Source organism: Monodelphis domestica, chromosome 5 (assembly GCF_027887165.1).
Source record: "Monodelphis domestica isolate mMonDom1 chromosome 5, mMonDom1.pri, whole genome shotgun sequence".
NCBI lineage: Eukaryota > Metazoa > Chordata > Mammalia > Didelphimorphia > Didelphidae > Monodelphis > Monodelphis domestica.
In genome coordinates this window covers 19,349,163-19,365,417 of record NC_077231.1, presented here as the reverse complement: position 1 = coordinate 19,365,417, position 16,255 = coordinate 19,349,163, and the positions used below count along the sequence as shown (strand labels likewise).

Below are 16,255 nucleotides of genomic sequence, written 5' to 3'. Positions count from 1 at the left end.
CAAGGAGCACCAATCAGGATTACTCAGGATCTGGCACCCTCCACACTAAAGGACCACAAGACTTGGAAAATGTTATTCAGAAAAGCATGAGAATTGGACCTACAACCAAGGATCACCTACCCATTAAAACTGACTATCTACTGCTAGGGGAAAGTATGAGCATTTAGCAAAATAGAGGATTTCCAAGTATTCTTAAAGAAAAGATCAGACCTAAATGGAAAATTTGATTTCTAAATCCAAAACTTAAGAGAAACATGAAAAGGTAAACAAGGAAAACTCTGTTTTAAGGGCTTCAGTAAGGTGAAGTTGTTTATATTCCTATATGGAAAAAGGATATTTGTAACTCTCTAAAACTATTTTCATTATCATAGTAGATAGAAGAATTATTCAAAGGCAGAGGTTGGGGTACTAAGTGGTTTAAGATGATATATAAAAAGGGGGGTGCAAATAAAAGATAACACCAAGAGAAACTTGATGTAAGAAAAAAATAGAATAATTTATACCACATAAAGAGGTGCATGGGAGGGGAGGAAAGAATACTATTATAAGAAGGAGAAGAAGAGAGTGGTAATAGGTAATACTTAAATCTTACTCTCAGTAGAATTGGTTCTGAGAGGGAAGAGTAGCTAGATCCACTGGGGTATAGAATTCTATCTTGCCCTACTGGGAAGGTGAGAGGGGAAAACCAAAAGGGAAAGAGGGTCAGGGAGTATCAAAAGGGAGGGAAGCAGGGGATTTAATAGACCTTAAAGAAAAATAAGAGGGAAATAAGAAGGGAGGTGGTGGGAAGGGAAGCAAAATAAGGGTACGGATTAGGAGGACTGCTTAAAATCAAACCACTGATGTAGAAGGAAATAGTGAAAGATGAAAGGACAAGACAAGGGGAGGAATCAAATTGATGGGGAATACACAGGGGAGTATACAGGAATGTGAATGGGATGAACTCACCCATAAAATGGAAGCATATAGTAGAGTGGATTAGAAACCAAAAACCTACCATATATTGTCTACAAGGAACACACATGAAAGAGCAAAATTTATTGGGCATCAACTGAAAAAAAGAAGGCAGGAGTCTCAATCATGATATCTGACAAAGCCGAAGTAAAAATAGATCTATTTAAAAGAGATAGGGAAGGTAATTACATTCTTATAAAAGGCAGTATAGACAAAGAAGAAATAACAATACTCAACATGTATGCACCAAATGGTATACCATCCAGATTTTAAGGTGAAACTATTGGAGCTTAAGGAGGAAAGAGATAGTAAAACTATACTCGTGGGGAATCTGAGCCTCCCTTTATCAGATCTAGATAAATCAAAACAAATAAGAATTAAGAAAGAGGTAAGAGATGTGAATGAAACCCTAGAAAAATTAGAGTTAATGGATATATAGAGGGAAAAAATAGGGACAAAAAGGAATATGTCTTCTTTTCAGCAGCACATGATACATTCACAAAGATTTGCCATTTACTAGGGCATAAAAACATTGCAAACAAATGCTAAAAAGCAAAAATAATAAATGCAACCTTTTCAGATCATAATGCAATAAAATAATAATTAGTAAGGGTACATGGAGAGACAAATCAAAACTTAATTGGAAATTAAATAATACAATTCTCCAAAATCATTTAATTAAAGAACAAATCATATAAACAATTAATAATTTCATTGAAGAGAATGACAATAAGGATTCATCATATCAAAACCTATGGGATGCTGCCAAAGAAGTACTCAGGGGAAAATTTATATCCCTGAGTGTATCCATCAACAAATCAGAGAGGGACAAGATCAATGAACTGGGCATGCAAATTAAAACACTAGAAAGAGAAAAAATTAAAAATCCCCAAATAAAAACTAAATTGAAAATCCTAAAATCAAAGGAGGAATTAATAAAATTGAAAGCAAAAGAGCTATTGAACTAATAAATAAAACTAGGAGCTGGAACTTTGAAAAAATAAATATAATGGACAAAGTAATGGCTAATCTAATAAAAAAAAGGAAAGAAGAAAATCAAATTAACAGTATCAAAGATGAAAATGATGAACTCACCTCTAATGAAAAGGAAATTAAGGTAATTATTAAGAACTATTTTTGCCCAATTATATGGCAATAAATATGGCAATTTAGGTAAAATGTATGAATATTTACAAAAATATAAATTGCCTAGATTAAAAGAAGAGGAAATACAATACTTCAATAATACCATAACAGAAAAAGAAATTGAATAAGTTATCGAAAAACTCCCATGGACAGATGGATTCACTAGTGAATTCTATCAAACATATAAAGAACAACTAATCCCAGTACTGCACAAACTATTTGACAAAATAAGCAAAGAAGGAGTTCTCCCAAATTCCTTTTATGACACAAATATAGTACTGATTCTAAAGACAGGCAGACCAAAAACCAAGAAACAAAACTATAGGCCAATCTCCTTAATGAATGCAGATGTAAAAATCTTAAGTAGGATATGAACAAAAAAGACTCCCACAAGTGATCATGAGAATTATCCACTATGATCAGGTGGGATTTATACCAGGATGCAAGGATGGCTTAATGTTAGGGAAACCATCCACATAATTGACCATATCAACAACCAAAACAACAGGAATCACATGATTATCTCTATGGATGAAGAAAAAGATTTTGCCAAAACTCAACACTCATTCCTATTGAAATCACTAGAAAATATAGGAATAGTTGAGCCTTTCCTTAAAATAATGAACAGTATATATCTAAAACCATCTGCAAGTATCATCTGTAATGGGGATAAGTCAGAAGTCTTCTGAATAAGATCAGGAGTGAAACAAGGATGCCCATTGTCATTTCTATTATTTAAAATTGTACTAGAAACACTATCACTAACAATTAGAGAAGACAAGAAATACAAGGGATTAAGATAGGCAATGAGGAGACTAAACTATCACTCTTTACATATGACATGATGGTCTACTTAAAGAATCCTAGAGGATCAACTCAAAAGCTATCAAATCAACAACTTTAGCAAAGTTGCAGGTTACAAAATAAACTCACATAAATCATCAGCATGTCTATATATTTCCAACACATCTCAGCAGCAAGAGTTAGAAAGAAAAATTCAATTTAAAATCACCCTAGGCAATAAAAAATATTTAGGAATCTATTTCTAAGACAAACACAGGAATTATATGAACACATCTACAAAACACTCTCCACACAATTAAAAGTAGATCTAAATGATTGGAAAAGCATTAATTGCTTGTGGGTAGGATGAGCTAACATAATAAAAATGACATTCCTACCCAAATTAATTTATTTATTCACTGCCATACCTATCAAACTACCAAGAAACTTTTTTATTGAATTAGAACAAATTATAACAAAGTTCATTTGGAAGAACAAAAGATAAAGAATATTAAGGGAAATAATGAAAAAAGTGAAAGATGGGGACATAGCAGTACCAGATCTTAAACTGTACTATAAAGCAGTGGTCATAAAAACAATATGTTACTGGCTAAAAGTCAGAAGGGAGGATCATTGAAATAGACTTGGGATAAATGCCCTTAGCAACATAGTATGTGATAAACTCAAAGATCCAGGCTTTAGGGACAAGGAACAACTGTTTCACAAAAATTGCTGGGAAAATTGGAAAACAGTATGGGAAAGATTAGGTCTAGATTAACATCTCATACCCTACACTCAGAATGGGTGAATGACTTGAATATCAAGAAAGAAACTATAAGTAAATTAGGTGAACACAGAATAGTATCCCTGTCATATCTTTGGGAAAGAAAAGATTTTAAGACCAAGCAAGAGTTAGAAAAAAATATAAAATGTAAAATAAATAATTTTATTATATTAAATTAAAAAGGTTTTGTGCAAACAAAACCAATACAACCAAAGTTAGAAGGGAAGCAACAAATTGGGGGGACAATCTTTATGACAAAAACCTCTGACAAAGGTCTAATTCTCAAATTTATAAGGAACTAAATTAATTGTACAAAAAATCAAACCATTCTGCAATTGATAAATGGGCAAGGGACATGAACAGGCAGTTCTCAGCCAAAGAAATCAAAACTATTAATAAACTCATGAAACAGTGTTCTAAATCTCTTATAATTAGAGAAATGCAAATCAAAACAACTCTGAGGTATCACCTGACACCTAGTAGATTGGCTAACATAACAGCAAAGGAAAGTAACAAATATTTGAGGGAAAGTGGCAAAATTGGGACATTGCTGGTGGAGTTGTGAATTGATCCAACCATTCTGGAAGGCAATTTGGAATTATGCCAAAAGGGCTTTAAATTACTGTCTTCCCTTTGTTCTAGCCATACCACTGCTGGGTTTATACCCCAAAGAGATAATAAGAAAAAACACTTGTACAAAAATATTCATAGCTATGCTCTTTTTGGTGGCAAAAAAAAAAACTTGGAAAATGAGATGTCCTTTGATTGGGGAATGGCTGAACAAATTATGGTATCTGTTGGTGATGGAATACTATTGTGCTAAAAGGAATAATGAACTGAATGAATTCCCTGTGAACTGGAACAATCTCCAGGAATTTATGCAGAATGAAAGGAGTTGAACCAGGAGAACATTATACACAGTGACTGATACAGTGTGGTACAATCGAATGTAATGGACTTCTCTACTAGCAGCAATGCAACGACACAGGACAGTTCTGAGGGACTTGTGAGAAAGAGCACTATCCATATCCAGAGAAAGAACTGTGGGAGTAGAAACAGAGAAGGAAGACATTTACTTGATCACATGGGTTGATGGAGAATGTAGACTCTAAATGATCATCCTAGTGCAAATATTAATAATATGGAAATAGGTCTTGCACATTGGCTATGGTAGGTGGAAGGGAAGAAGGTAGGGAAAAATATGAATCGTGTAACCATGAAAAATATTCTTAATTAATTGATTGATTAAAAAGAAATAAAATTAAATAAATATGACCATTAAAATTATATATATCTATATCTATAGATATATATAGGCACCATGTGACATTTTTTACAAAAAATGAGAAAAAAGGCAGAAATACTAATTATGTTCTTTCTAGATAATAATATAATTGTTTCCCTTTCTCAAAATTCTAGCTGGATTTGTGAGGGTATGATCTTTGGACCACCAAAAGGGTCCTTTGGTGGGGTTGTGGAGGTACAGATACGAGAATTTGAGGAAACTGTTGGAAGCTGTATTACCTTTATTTTCAGCTCTTTCCATCCTTAAAAAGTTAACTGTATCTGCTAACACAGCTATTGTGCTTCGTGGTGGGGTAGAGCAATCCTCTACCAATACCCCTGGAGATAATAGTCTTTCCCAACCTCCAGCCAGAAAAGGGATGGAGATTAGGAAGCCAAGTGGATAGTCTGGTGGAATGGATAGAGGAACAGGGAACCTTCATTCCTCTTTAGATTGTGGCATTTTCTCTCAGAGATGCTTATATTATGAAATGGATCCAATCATTGGAGCTGTTGGCCCCTTGAAAGTGCTGAAGGTACTGCTTAGGATTTTTCTACCAGTGTCCCCCACACTAGAAGAAATACTAAGTCCAGTATACATCTATTGTCTGCAAGCTTCAGTTACCCACAACTGAATCTCTTCTGTTTTTTTTTCTCTTCTTGCTTAATCATCTACCTCTTTTTTCAACCCCCCCCCCTCCTAAATGCTCTGAATTACTGACAAAGTTAATTCCCCCATACCCACATCTACTTCCTTCCTTTTAGATTGCATCAATTGTGGAGGAAACATGTAAGACAGGATTTCTAAAGCAACTCCTCTATCTTAAATCAGCCATAAGTAATATTCAGTACATGGAACCTGACTGATTAAAATGAGCTCCCCTTCCTAGCTGGGACCACGATTCATCAACGATACTATAGAGATGATCTTGCCCTGTAGCAAAAATAATAGTCCATGTTCCAGGTGCAAAAGTTGTAGAGGAAGGATTACTATATTAGTGTATTTCTTTTAAGAATTTGTAGAAAATTCTGTAATTTTTTTAAAGGAGAGAAGAAGGAAGGAAGGGAGGAGAGAAGAGGGAAATATACAATAGACGTAGTAGCATATCTTGACGATGGAAATTCATATTAGCTCTTTCCAGAGTTTCTGAGAGCTGAGGTCTATATCACATAAAAAACCTACCTTTGCACAGAGTGTTTAGAATTGTAGAAAGTAAATGTGAGAGAGTACCGAACCCTGTTGGAGTAGAATGTGTAAGTAACTAGTATTTGCTTTCAATTTGTCAATGTGAATAGATTACCCGGCCGTGTGCATTTATGTCCACCAAATAAGCATGAGAGAATTATTTCTAATATCCTGCCTGATAGTATTTAAAACCTATTTCCACTCAAAAAAAAATCTCAGGGTCAGATATCTCCAATATCAGTTATAAACAGATATATAAATGTATCTAGGGATATATCTTTCTATACATCTCTTTGTATCTAGCTATCATAATAGATACTTCTACGGTTAGATATAGATGTAGAGGGTGACTCAAAACTCTTACTGCAATTTAAGCTACTAATCTCTATTATTCAAATAAATTAATATATTTCCTCATTTGGACTTATATTTATATATAGACCGTTGTGTAAGTAAATACGTTGCATGTATAATATATGTACATGCATGTCCATTTACATTATTTCTAACAAAATTAAAATATTTTAATGGACTTCAGAGACAGAAATGTTTTATTAACACAAATCAAAAATGTCTGGTTAGAAAACTAATATTTATTCTGGGAAAAATATTTGGGGGAAAATGTGCCCTATCAACACTTGCCAAGGTTTCTCAAAGTCTCAGAGTTATTGGCAATGGATTTGTTCATCTTTTTTGAGATTCAGTCAAGGACCCAGGACATGATATCTCATTGCTTTCCATTTTTAGAATTTTATGTGCTGGAAATGGAATTCAATATGAAAAAAGCTAGTGGTTAGTGTTAAGTCTTTCATTTAGTTTAGCTGATGCTTGGTCTTTTCCCTTTTTAAAGGCAATTTATTACAAATGTAATTTTAAACAATATGAGCTTATAGAAACCATTTTAAAACCTTAAAAATAGACTTCAATATTCTGATATGTCACAACATATACATTAATGGGTTTTTCAATTTTATTAATTGAGTGGTTACCCTTTCATTTCATTTACAGTTTAGTGAACATCCAAAAGAATGAATGATAAGACGTTGCAATAAAAATCTGCTGGGGGGTTTTCCAAAATAACTGTTATTAATTCTAGTATCTAAGAAGAACCTGAAAAAGAAAAAAAATGCAGGGGAAAACCACTTTTAGATGTTAAGTTTCAAACTCCAAGGTCCCTTAAAAGGATTCATGAGGTGCTTAGCATCTCACAGAAATAACGGCTCACTCCATAGTGGTTCCTTATTTGTGAGGCTTGACAGTTGGTCTTATGGAAGGAGAATATGGGTCCCTGAGTCCTGAGACTTGGCCTCCAACAAATAGGGTCTTTCCCTCCTGGTTCCAAACCTCAGAATAAGGCTAGACTATAAGTTTGATGAGTTATGGTAGAGATGAGTACTCAGTCACAGAAGGACTACAACCATTTTAGGGTCATCGAGTCAAGACAACAAACATTTAAAACCTGTTATGTTAGTAGGCACTGTGTTAAACAGAGATAAAAAACAAAGGGGAAAACATCAGAACTGTCATTTCAATAACAGCTGGTTTGCTAGGCTCTCCTATGTCTTTAGTGGAACCAGCCTGGCACACATCTCCTAGGGGTTCTAGTTTCAGAAGGATTGGTGGATAAAGGGTCAAAAGTTGGTCTAATTGGGACAGTACCCATGATGATATCTAGAGTGAAGCTGATGTCCAAGAGGAAGTGGAAAAGCTGGAATTTGAACCTAAGGCATCTAACTATAAAGACAAGGGTTTAGAGTTTTTTAGGTTTTTTGTTTTGCTTTGTTTTTCCCAACTATATCACACTGTCTTAGAACAGATGCTGGCTTTGTGAACTAAGCCATGTTACTTACTTCCCTTTACTGGGTCTCAGTTTCTTTTCCTGTAAAATAAAGAAGTCATAGAAGTAGAATACCAAGTCTGGAATCAGGAGGTCCTAGGTTCAAATCTGGCTTTAGCTGTATGACCACTGGCAAGTCACTTATCCCCATTTGCCTAGCTCTTTGTCTTTCTTCCTTAAAGTTGTTTCTAAGACAGAAAGTAAGGGTTTTTAAAATAAAATAAAATGAAATAAGGAAGTCATGAAAGATTTCCAAAGTCCTTTCCATATCAAAATCCTCTGATTTTATGATGTTGCACCATTTCAATTACAGTATGCTCCAAGATACTACCTTCATCCAGCTAGATAAATTCACCACATAGAAAGCCCCCAAACCATTTCCTCAATATGGCAGAACCCATGTGAAATAAATTTATGAAATTCATCATGAGTGGGATCCAGTTTCCCCACAAGTCAGAAGCTCACGTTCAAATATACCAATTCAATTCTAGCCAAAACATGTTGCCTTCATTGCATAGACATGATTATAAACTGAAAATGTCTGTTTTAATTGGCTTCATACAGTACTCTGCAGAGTACTCAGGATGCATTTTAATGGTTTTGATAAGGATTAATCAGTTTTGATCATTTAAATATTTTAATTTGGTTCAAAATTTCTTCTTCCAGCTCAGATTTTAACAGATTTTTGTCCCATATTAAATACTACATAAATAAGAATCATTCATGAGTAAAAACAAATACGTCTTTCCATTCAAGAATCTCTAAATTAAATGGAATAACACATAACCATGCCAATAGCCTAGTATGCTTCATTTCCTATATTACATATCCTTAGTATAGTTCTGGAATTAAATCAATAAGGATTATTCATCATTTAAACTACAAGGGAACATAACTATTAGACCATTTGTTGTCATGTTTCTCAGTTGTTTTTTCAGTCACATCTGGCTTTTTGTGACTCCACTTCTTTGGCAAAGAGACTGGAGTGGTGTGCCATTTCCTTCTACAGCTCTTTTTCCAGATGAGGTAGCTGAGGCAACCCAAACTTTCCTAGGATCCCACAGCCAGTAAATGTCTGAGGCCAGATTTGAACTCAGGAAGAGTCTTCCTGACTTCAGGGATAGTACTCTATCCACTGAACCCTCTAGCTATCCTATTAAAGTACTTTGGTTGAAATCATTTAAATTGCCAGTTCTGTGTGTTGTTTCTTTTGGATAAACATAAATACTGTCAATGGAAAAGGTCCCTTATGTTACAGCCTTGCTCTACCTGTGTATAAATCAGGGGTAAAATGGGAAAAGTTAGGGTTGATAAAGTGATTAGATAGCATGGATACTGCATTGTTTATTCATTCTATAAAATTCTTATGCAAGATTAAGTAGCAAAGCCTGAAATAGGAAGGAGGGGATAAACTCGGCCATGGGAGACAGTTTGGTTAATACGGTCCCCTGGAGGCTGCCACCTAAAACTGACCACTGATTCCTCCTTGTGTACAATGGAGTGCAAGATCACTCAGTCTCATCAATAATGGATTTGCTCCTTTCCTACTAATGCAAATTTCCCTTTCCGCAGCACCTAGAAATATCCTTTGCCTCACCAACAGGTTCAGCTGTTTATTGATCCTATTTTCTCCGTCTAGCTTCAGCTTGGCTTGACCTTTCATGGTGTATACTTTTCTGTTTGCCTCATAAATGACTCTGATGTCTCTATTAGCTGATGGGTCATGGCCATTTGGCCCAACATTATTCTTAATGAAATATGGCCCACTGGTTTATGCAGCACCTGAAAGATCCTTTAAGTATTTTATGAGAGATTTTTATCTTCTGAAATTGTTAAAGCAAGTAGCCTTGGAGTAGGGAGCATGGTGAAGTGAAAATAATAAGGCTACAGAGTTAGTAATGGAAGTTCACCCTGGAAAATGAATCCAACTACCCCTCTTACACAAATGAGGAACTGCAGTGGTTTGGACTAAGTTCCCACAGATAATAAGTAGCAGCATTAGAGTTTAAAACCAGATCTCACTCCAAGTCCAATGTGTCCTTTCCCTTACATTACACTGACCCTGCTTTTAAAAATAGAGCATTAGAAAATTATAATTAGAATTATATTTGAATGTTAGCTTTGCTGTCTACTACCATGATGCCCTTTGGAAAGGCATCCAATCCTCTTCTAGGCTCCCTTTACTTATCTGTAAAATGAGGGAGTCAGAAGAAAGGATACTTAATATCCTTTAATAGCTAATAATATCTAGCATTTATATAGCAATTTAAGGAAGCAACTTTACATATCATATCTCATTTGATCCTTATAGCAAACCTATGAATAGCTAATATCCTTATTTCCACTTTTCAGATAAGAAAACTGAGGCAGGTAGAAATGAATTGGCTTGCCCAGCTAAATAAATGTCTATGGTCTATGTTTTGGGTTTGTTTGTTTGTTTCTGTCTGTAATGAAATTTCATAAGTGTGGGAAAATTCCAATGTGGAAACTCACTCTTATCAGGAAAGATTTGCAACTCATCTATAAATCACAATTTTGTAGACATATTTGTGGCATCAAGACGCACTTGCTCAAAGTCATGTACACACAGCATAAGAAGAGTTAGAACTTGAGTCTAAGTCTTCCTGACTTCAGATCCATCCAGACTGCCATTATCTCACCTAGCTTGTCTATCAACAAAGTTACATAATGTATTATCTATCTCTTTTCCTTTTTTTCAAAAGTTTTCATGTTAAAGTCACTCTCAATTAGATAATTCTACTTAGGACTTAAGACTTATAAAAAAGCATGCCTAAAATGTGTGGCTCTGAAGATAGAAAACATTTTGAATTATAAATTTGTATTTAAATGCTGGACCATGCTGACTTCACTTAAATGGCAACATCAAACAGCAGGAGACAAATCAGAAAGCAGCTTGAAATTATAGTTTTAACTCATCTGATTATATAATTTTAGGGCCTTTTCTTTAAAAATCAATATCTCAAAGTATTTAATTCTTTTTTCAGTGGCTCCTCATCTCTTTCCAAACAATGTCTCCCCCGTGGTTCCCAGAATGATATCTATAAGCACTATTTCTACAGTAATTATTTCTAATTTTCAAACTTAGTGAAACATCTGCTGCATATTTATGGCAGTAACATTAGAAAAAATCAGTGAACTGAAAGTAGAATAATTTAAAATATGCAAATGCTGACAAAAAATGAATTTTTCCTAGGCTGGACCAGGAACTTGAGGAGATTCTATTTTCTGGGGACTGCTTCTCTACTTCTGTGATTGCGAGATAGGGAATTAACATGCAGCATAAAGCCTTTGGACATGGCCTTGGAAGCAGGATAGGTACTGAGTAGATTACAATAGACAGTTTCTCCCTGTTAGCAACTCCAGTATGATTTAGGAAGGGAGCAGGGAGGAACGTGTATTTGCTATCCAATATAGATACCAAGTTAAAAGGTTCTAGGTGTCACAAAAGGAGGAGGGGGAGGAGAGAGTTTCATAAGCCACTTATGAAGGACCTTCCAGTAAGGATTCTTAATCTATTTGGGGTCATTTGCCCCTTTGGCAGTATGGTGAAATCTATGGATGCTTTCTCATAATAATATATCTCATGTGGAGAAAATACATAGGACCACAAAAGAAATCTATTCAATTGAAATGCAATTATCAACATATTTTTTTAATTCACAAATCTAAAGTTAAGAACCTCTGATGGAGAGGCAGAGTGGTGGCTGGGAATGGGGGGGTCCCCCTGGGATTTCACTTGCTGTCAAATGGTTCCCTTGTGCCCAGATCTTCATATCTCATTGTCCATGAGCAAACAACAATCTGGACTCTTGCTCTTGCTTGGTCCTGTCACAACCCAGGTCTGTGGTTCAAATTTATTTCATTTTTCTCTATGTCTTTGCTTTGGTGACTTAGAATTCTTTTTCTGTCTTCCATTGGCCTTTCTCCGTTCTTAAAAATCAGATTCCTGCCTGCTACTGTCCCATCTCAGGGTTTTCTACAAATACAGAGGGGATCTGGCCCAAGTGGAAATTATTGACTTTAAACTAGATCCACCCTCTGTATCAGGTAGCTTTCATTGGCCTTCCTACTTACACTAGTTTAAAAGGAAAAACAAAACTGGAATTCCTTAGGTTGTGGATTTTAAGAAATTTCAATTTATCATCCAGACTATAGGCAAATACATAGTTTGCACCACTGGTAACATGATTGATAATTGTTTATAAATAAATATATAACATTTCATCTAAGTATCTCAAATGTTAAAAATTTTACTTAAAGCTGTCTGGATATATTGTACATTCATGTTATCACCTCATCTAGTACACCCCTCTAATTGATTCTTTTTCCAACTTCTCAGATAGGCTGTTTCCTAACCTTCATTTCTCATCTCAAGCCTTCCAGACTTCTCCCCAGCTAAGGACCTGCCTTTTAAACCCCTGTTTCAACTACCTCTTTTACAGAGGCTCTAGAACCCATTACTTTCTCATTAAGAGGAAAAGAAGTTAGGTCAAAGTTAACTGTAATTCTAGGAGGTGCTCCTCTCTGTGTTGTCAGGAATAGGTAGGGATGTGTGCGTGGGTTTGTGTGAATGTATGTGTGCAAGTGCCTATGTTTGATATATAAAGGTCTGTGCTATAACCTGTGGAGAAGGTAAAGGACCTTCTATCTTGCTATTATTTTATGAAGAAACATGAGGATTTTCTGAGTGATTGAAGAGAGACTTGCGAGAAGCTAGAGAATGGTTTGCTGTCATGGATGAAGGTAAGCTAGAAAGGACAAAGAGAAAAAAGTTGGAGACATCTCTCTTTATGAAAAGTCTGGAACATGCAAAGATGATGAAGAGAATTCTGGAGACTACATTTTTATGAATAAATTGGTTTTTAGGACTAGTTTCTCAGTGGAGTCATTAAGGGTTTCAGGTGATTTGTTGTGATCTTTTCTAAAATTAAAATATAAATAATCTCTATGTTTTATTACTGATTACATTGGGACCAAAATATATTTATTTAGTAAACCTAATATTTACTTAATTTAAGAAGATTAAATATAGAGATAAGTACTACTAAAAAAAGAAGTTTCTTTGATTTTAAAAATAAATAATATTTAACCAATTTGGGTGGGGGCTCAATCCTTAGGTAATTGAAAGATATATTTAAATCTTAGTAATTAATGAGGAAATATCTAGATATAACCCCTGGATGCCTTAGAACTAGGAATAAAATTAAGAATGGGGGGAACACATCAAATAGCAAGCTGAAGATCAACTTTCAAATGAATGTGGTAAACTTTAAGAATCTTGCTATACTATACTAAAAAGATGGAGAGCATTTTCTCTATGCTCCCTCTTCTCTTCATCCTAAAACTCATTAATATTATCTTCCCATTCTACCTCACTTTACATAAAATAAATAATGAAATGAAAAAGAACTGTAAAAGTATCCACCACAGCAGGCATTATGTTAAATACCCAAATACAAAAGTAAGATATTCTCTGCCCTCAAAGAGCTTGCATTACAATAATGAAGAGGTAACATAAAAGGGAGTGACAGTCAGACCAGGGCGTTTCAGTCTGAGGAGCCACAAGGGTGGTGTGTGGAAATATGAAACAGTCAAATCATTATGACCTTTCCAGAAATGAGGAACATAATTTATAAAGAAACTCCAAAATCCAAAACAGAACAATAAAACTAGCAAGTTATTAGGTGAGATCACTGAGGACTCCAAAGTCTATATCAATCTCCTAATTCATTTGCGGTGTAACCTTAAAGTAGGCAGTAAAGTCTTAATGTTCCCTTTAAGGAAAAGAAGATTAAAGCTGAGTCAACTAAAAAGTTGCCTGGCAGTGGAAACTTTATTTAAGAACTTTATAGACTGGAACTCTTGGTCAAACTAATCAGCTGCAAATTACCTGCATGGAGACATGATTAGAACACTCAGGGCTTCTGGGATTCCAAAGACCAGAAGACTATATATAGCTTGACTGAAGTCGATTGATTAAAAGGAAAGGTACAGTTTGAACTTTTGCAAGTTGATCTTAAGCAATCAATCAACAAGCATTTATATACCAAGACTTATGTTAGGACTAGGCTTTTCCACTCCCATTCACATACTGTTGAATGGAGTTGCCAATACCATAAAATGATGGACTTTCACAGAATCAAGGTAATCCTTAGCTAACGTATTCCCTATTTCATTCCCTACCAGCTATTACAAACCTCTCCTCTCCTCAAGTCTCTCATATCTCAGCTTTCCCCTCTGAACTGCAAAACTTGTCATTTATTTAAGAAAATTGAAGCCATTCTCAGGGAGCTCCTTTCTCTCCTTTTCTTCATCTCATAGTTCCTTGGGCTCATGTCCCAAATCTCTCTCCTCCATTAATCTCCTCTCTGATGAGAAAGGGCCTCTTCTCCTTACCAAAACTAGACCCTGGAAGCATGTCCTTGATCTCATCTCCTCCCATCTTCTACAGAATTTTGCCCCCTTAACCATTCACCATCTTTCTCTAATCTTAGTGGCCTCATCACCCAACTGAAACTGCTCTTTCCAAAATGGCCAATAGTCTCTTAATTGCCAAATCAAATGTTTTCTTCTTAACCTTCATCTTTCTTGAATGTTGTAGCATTTAATATGGTTAAATCTCCTTCCTAGGTTTCTATAACACTTCTCTCAGTTCTCCTCTCATCAGTCTGGATGTTCATTATCAGTTTCCTTTGCTAGCCCATCACTCGTATTATGCCCCTTAAATGAGACTATAGCCTAAGGCTGTGTCCTGAGCATTTTTCTTTATATATTTATATTCTTTATTTGGTGAGTTAAGTTCCATGGGCATAATTATCACCTCTCTGTAGATGACTTTTAAATCCATAAATCCAGTCCCATTCTTTTCCCCACGCTCCAGTCTAACATTATGAACTGCCTATGAGACATTACAAATGAGATGTTCCATAGGCTTATCAACTCAACATGTCCAAAATAGAATTCATTATCATTTCCCCTCAGCCTGACCTTCTTGAAAACATCCCTATTTCTATTTAGAGCAACATCGTTCTTCCAGTCACTCAGGTTCATAACCTCAATGTCATCCTCCACTCTTCCTCTCTTTTACCCTATATAATCAATCATTTGCAAAATCTTATTTCTCTCTTCATAACATCTCATGTATCAATTCCTTTCTATCCTCTAACATAGCCGCCTCATCAGTTCAGGCCCCCATCACCTCTCATTTGGACTATTTTTGCAAGCACTTTTTCACTGGTCTTCTTGCTTCCAATCTCTCCCCTCTATAATCTTGCCTTCTCACAGCTAGGATCTGATCATATCCCTCCCCTACTCAATATCAACCTATAACTCCAGATTCATTTATAAATTCCTATGGCATGTGATACTCTTCACAACCTAGCCATAGTCAATGTTTTCAGGCTTATTATATATTATGTCAGCCACATTCTCAAAAATCCAGCCAAACTGATCACACTATTTGACTTCACACAAGACACTCCATGTCTTTGTACTACTTCTTTCACATGCCTGCAATGTATTTCCTTCTCACCTTCACTGCTAAGAATCCCTGGTTTTCTCCAAGTATCAACTTAAATTCTTCTCCATGGGCTTTTTCCAATTCAACCCAACTCTCCCTCTCTGCCTGTCAACACCTTATCCCCAAGATCACTTTGTATCTGCTTTATTATGTGTTTTCTCTATACCTGTAGATATACAAATTGTCTCCCCTGATTATAATGTAATATAATTGATCCATTTTGCTTTTCTCAGACCCTAGCACAGTGGTTGGCCCATAGTAGACATTGACAAAATTTATTCTCAATATTGTATCATTTTGATTTCTAATATTGTTCTGTAACACTGTATTTATGCCAAGCCTTTTTCTCATCTTTGTCTTAACAGTCATAGAAATGTGCCTTATATTCCTTGCCCCAAAGCAGCTTCTAAAACAGGGATAATTAAGGTTTAGAATATAAGCTACAGGGGGCAGCTAGGTAGCTCTAGCCAGGCCTAGAGATGGGAGGTCCCAAATTCAAATCTGGCCTCAGATACTTCCTAGCTGTGTGACCCTGGGATAGTCACTTAATCCCCATTGCCTAGCCCATACTGCTCTTCTGCCTTAGAACCAATACACAGTATTGATTCAAAGATGGAAGGTAAGGGCTTTTAAAAAAGAATATAAGCTACATCTTATCAAGTAAAAAAAAAAACTAGTTTGGGCCAAATATGTCCTGGGGGTAGCATGGCTATGTCCTTGATTTCCCCACTGGGATGAATG

At 35.5% G+C, this 16,255-nt stretch overlaps 1 protein-coding gene across 3 annotated transcripts in view; it reads right to left on the bottom strand.

Moving 5' to 3' along the window:
* TAFA2 (TAFA chemokine like family member 2) overlaps positions 1 to 16,255 on the bottom strand; it is a 594,521-nt gene that overhangs the window by 358,463 nt on the left and 219,803 nt on the right. The window lies entirely within an intron of this gene.